Source organism: Arachis ipaensis, chromosome B4 (assembly GCF_059453495.1).
Source record: "Arachis ipaensis isolate K30076 ecotype BB chromosome B4, ASM5945349v1, whole genome shotgun sequence".
Taxonomy (NCBI): domain Eukaryota; kingdom Viridiplantae; phylum Streptophyta; class Magnoliopsida; order Fabales; family Fabaceae; genus Arachis; species Arachis ipaensis.
The window spans coordinates 124,368,142-124,373,731 of record NC_142439.1 but is presented as its reverse complement, the minus strand read 5'-3'; the positions used below and the strand labels follow the sequence as shown (position 1 = coordinate 124,373,731).

At 23.8% G+C, this 5,590-nt stretch overlaps 1 pseudogene; it reads right to left on the bottom strand.

Annotated features, from left to right (window-relative positions):
* Positions 1-359: 359 nt before the first annotated feature.
* LOC148569079 (putative F-box/LRR-repeat protein 22 pseudogene) lies at positions 360-4,209 on the bottom strand (annotated as a pseudogene).
* Positions 4,210-5,590: the final 1,381 nt, after the last annotated feature.

The window sequence follows — 5,590 nt, the reverse complement described above, 5'->3', positions numbered from 1 at the left end:
TTATAATATATGTTTTTTCGGTTGTTAATTTTATATTTCTTTTTTCCACGGTTCTTCTTTCTTTTGCATTATTCTTTTTTCTTCTACTTAATCCTCGAATTAATCCTTTATACAGTGATCTTGGATTTTTGATACTTTTCCATATATCATATATCTCTTTCCAATCTACTTCATCCAAATTTTCTACTTCTGTATATCTTTCTTCTTCATAGTATGCGATTTCAAAGCATTCTTTTTGAACCGACTTCTCACGTTGATACTCATATACTGCATCATAGTATGCAATTTCAAAGCATACTCTTCGAAATTTAAAGTCATCAAGAGGTGCATCTGTATCTTTTAAATCTTTTAATTGTTCATTACATCTCCAACTCGATATCGTGACACATGCATAAATTCAGAGATTCAAGATGAGGACAACCATCAAGAATGGCGCTCAAGCCACTATTGTCGAGGTAGTTGCTAACAAGTTGGAGATGGCGTAAGTTGGACATATTTTGTACAATAGCAAATGCTTTAATTCTTTGTTACGGCCACCATTGTGGTTAAACTTGAATGATTTCAGAAGAGGACAACCTCGGCCAATTGCTTCTAAAGCAATACTTAGATACACGGGACAAAGGGTAATATCAAGTTTCTCCAACAATGGAAGCTTTTCAGCATCTCACATAATCCTTTGTCTAAAATTTTATAGAAGCGTTGAACAAGTCGCAAGTGTCGCAATTTATGACATCCCCTATTAAAAATCACCATACAAACTGTTAGTTTTTAAATCCACTATTAATTTAATTTGTCCAAGTCACTTATTCAGAGTACTCAATAACAATACACCATAATCATAATAATATATTTTACCAACTATATTAGGTATATACCAAATTTAGTTATTAATATAAATACATATTAAAATAAAAAATACATATTAAAAATAAATTAAACTACATATATATGTATACATAAATATATTAATAGCTAATTTTAATAATAATTTTAATTTATAAATAATATTTTTTATCTTTTATACATGCATGAATTTTAATTACTATCTTAATAATAAAAAAACATAATACTGGTGTAATAAGATTACACTGCAACAAAATGAAAAAGTCACCTCCTGATATTAAGGACTTGTTTGGACGTAATTTTAAAAAAAAAAAATTTAATGATATTTTTTTAAAAATTTTTTACAAAAGTAAAAGTGATTTTATGTTTTGATATCTCATGTAAAAAGATCTTTTTATTTATTAATTATGTTTGAAAAAATAAGATAAAAATATTTTTTTATTCATTTATTATGTGAAAAACATCTTTGTTTTTAAAGAAAAAAAAAAGATCTTTTAAAAAAATGTAAATTATAGCTTCTCAAAAAATATATTTTTTATTTTTCTAGTACTTTTATTTTTACTATTAAAAATTTACCGAACACACTAAAAAATAAAAAAAGATATTTTTATTAAAAAAATATTTTTTTATCAATTTAATAGGCCCAAACAAGCACTAAGACTTGTTGATAAAGATAACACTTTAAACATGTGTGAACAATCTTTAATTTCAATATATTGTTCTTCATTCATGCAGTTACTCAGATAACACTTAGTGTGTGTTTAGATTAAAATTTGTAAACGAAAATTTGCATGAAATTGAATTTGGTTAAAAGTGAATTGGTATTAATATAATTTATATTTGACAACTTTATATCAAAATAAATTATAATAAAATAAATATTATTTGAATTATATTGTTCAAAATCACTTTTATGTAAAAATTTACTAAAAATAACATGAATTTAAATAATTATTTTATATTATTTTGTTATTTTAATTTAAATATTTAAATAAATTTTATGAATCAATTTTGTAATAAAAATTAATATTAATTGTTAAATTAAAAATAATATATAAAAATTGACAAAATATATTTTATATCAGACACAAAAATAATATATGAATAATATATCAAAATATATTTTATTAAATTATACTACTCATAATTTTTTTAGTATTCTCAGTACTCTTTTATTTAATACTATTTTAAACTATAAATTATAATTATTTATGATTTTATTATTAGTTATAATTAGTTTTTTATTTACTTTGTTCTTTTTAATGGGATCAATAATTTATATTATAATAAAATTACAATAATAAACTAATATACAAGAATTATACTTAAAAATTTTAAGAGAGTCAAACAAAAAATAAAATTTTTTATACAATACAAAAAACAAAAATTTTATTAAAAATATAATTATATTTTAAAAATTTAAGTACTAAAGAGATTACAAAAAAGAAAATAAACGATAGAATTAATGAGAAAAAATAAATTTAATCTTAATGTGATTCTCTGAAAGTAAAACGTAAGATTATTTTGACGTTTAGAATAAAAAATATCTAAACATTAAAAAAAAGCGTTAAATACACTCAATCGTACTTTTCTTTTTTTCAACGCTACGGCCTTAGTCACGTACACTACACTTATTTAGTTAATAATAAATTTTAGAGAAAATGACACTCCCCTCTCCTGCGAGATGCTAAATTGACACTCCCCTCCCCTCTATTTATAAAATGTACACTCTCCTCCCTTATAATTTTTAGAAAACCTCCTCTTTAATCCATTTTAATTTTTTTATGTTAACTAATGTTAACTTTATCTATTTTTCAAGAAAAATAAATTATTTTTAACAAAATACTCTTTAGCAAAAAATTTATTTTTTTGTCATTAAATTTTACTTACCAAAATACCCTTTAATAAATTATTTTTTATTGATTAAATTATATTTTTACCAAAATATTTTTTAAAAAATTTAATAATTAAATTATTTTTTTCTAAGATATCCTTTCATAATTTTTTAATTATTAAATTATAATTTTACCAAACTTTTTGTTAATATTTTTTTATATTTTACTATTAATTTTTAATATCAATATATATTATTTTAACAGTAAATAAAAAATCATACCATTGTTAATATGTATAACAATTAATATATATTGATATTAATATTGAAAAATAATCTTACTAAGATTTTTTAATATTAAAATAATATATATTGATATCGAAAAATTAATAGTAAAATATTAAAAAAATGTTAACAAAAATTTTGATAAAATCATAATTTAATAATTAAAAAATTATTAAAAGGTATCTTAGAAAAAAATTATTTAATTATTAATTTTTTTAAAAATATTTTGAGAAAAATACAATTTAATCAATAAAAAAATTTATTAAAGGGTATTTTGGTAAACAAAATTTAATGACAAAAAAAATAAAATTTTTGTTAAAAGGTATTTTTGTAAAAAATAATTTATTTTTTCTTGAAAAATGGATAAAATTACATTAGTTAACACAAAAAATTTTTCGTGTTAAAAAAATTTTTTAATATTAAAAAAATCTTAGTAAGATTATTTTTCAATATTAATATCAATATATATTAATTGTTATACATATTAACAATGGTATGATTTTTTATTTAATGTTAAAATAATATATATTGATATTAAAAATTAATAGTAAAATATAAAAAAATATTAACAAAAAGTTTAGTAAAATTATAATTTAATAATTTAAAAATTATGAAAGGATATCTTAGAAAAAAATAATTTAATTATTAATTTTTTTAAAAAATATTTTGGTAAAAATATAATTTAATCAATAAAAAATAATTTATTAAAGGGTATTTTGGTAAGTAAAATTTAATGACAAAAAAATAAATTTTTTGCTAAAGAGTATTTTGTTAAAAATAATTTATTTTTCTTGAAAAATAGATAAAGTTAACATTAGTTAACACAAAAAAATTAAAATGGATTAAAGAGGAGGTTTTCTAAAAGTTACAAGGGAGGAGAATGTACATTTTATAAATAGAGGGGAGGGAAATGTCATTTTAGCATCTCGCAGGGGAGGGGAGTGTCATTTTCTCTAAATTTTATAAATTTATGAAGCCTTAGTCACGTACACTACACTTATCTAGTTAATAATAAATTTTATAAATTCATGAAGCTTTTAACAATTTTTAACGATTGTAATTCAACTTAAGTATATATAGATTATCGATGAGCTTATTGTAATTAACAATACAAACATCACATTAAAAATCATATGATAATAAATGTTAAAAAGTAATTTTATACAAATAAAAATGAAAAAATACGAGTCAATTATATATTTGAGGAGATCATTCGTACCAAAATACTCAATATTTATGTCTACCATCTGGCTACAACTACGATCAATTGCATGCGACACATCTTCTCTAATTTATAGTATACCGATTTGCGAATCCCAATATTGCACATGTTGATGGTGCGCCACATGAGTGGATCCATGCAAATGCGCCACTATCTGGGGCACACGAACTGAACACTACTTAATTAAGGTAAGGACTTACAAAATGTTGTTTTGTAATTTTTGAGGTTGAGTTAAAATTATTTTGAAGGATTTAGAGCCAGTCTTAGATTCAATTGACACCACTAACTAATAGCATTTAAGTAATAACTAACACTTTCGATTATACAGAAAAAAAGCTGCCGCCTATATTTACAGCTCCTCTACTAGAGTTTTCTAGAGAGAGTCTTATCGTTGCCTAAATAAAGTAGATTTTTAATTCAAAATTCAATAAGAGTACTTTTTTTTGGAGGTCATGACAGATGCTAGTGATGAAAGGAGTACAACAGGATGTGAGAACATGGGAGATGATGAAGATGTGATTTATTTTGGAGAAGATATTGTTGCGAAAAACCTTCAATCATGCTCTAAGTCTTATAGGTAAAATTCTCGCAGATAGAAAGTTCAGTGCTGGGACACTTGAAGCAGCATTGGGATCGATTTGGTCTCACCCAAAGTGCTTCAAAGTCATGACCTAGGTAACAATGTCTTTTGATTTTTCTATACTCACGAAGTAAACATGATTAGGATTGAAAGAAGAGTCTTATGGCTCTTCAAAAATTGCATTATCAATATGAAGAGATGGAGGGAGGAGGACAAGGGAAATTGGGATAATTTGACTCGAGTTCCAATCTGGCTACAGTTTTGGGTATCCTAAAACCCCAACATAATATAAAACCAAGCAATTAGGTCGCACAATAGCAAAATTCTTTGGAGAGGTGATATAAGTGGACATCTTCACATCGAGAGAAAAAGAAGTAAGACTCCTAAAAAATTAGGTATCTTGAAATGACTTATGTGATTTTGGCATATATTTTAAGGGCAATGCTACGGTGATAGAAAGGAAAAATTTTTTTTACATGTTGAAGCAACATGGACTTGTGGAGTACAGGATTGATGGACCTGTGTAAAGTTGTTCTCCAAGAAAGAGCAACTCTTACCAAAAGCAGAGACAGCAGACTTTAACAGGTAAAACTAATTAATGAGATAAGTACTATGTTATGTTAGAGTCTGCTGTCTCTGCTTTTGGTCAGAGTTGCTCTTTTTGGGAGAACAACTTTACACACGTCCACCAATTTTGTACTCTACGTTGCTTCAGCATGTAAGAAAAATTTTTCCTTTCATCACCATAGCACTGCCCATGTTTTAATCTAGAATTTTCATATTCAGAGGATTCACCAAAACACCAATAGCCACTTCTTCCATTAAA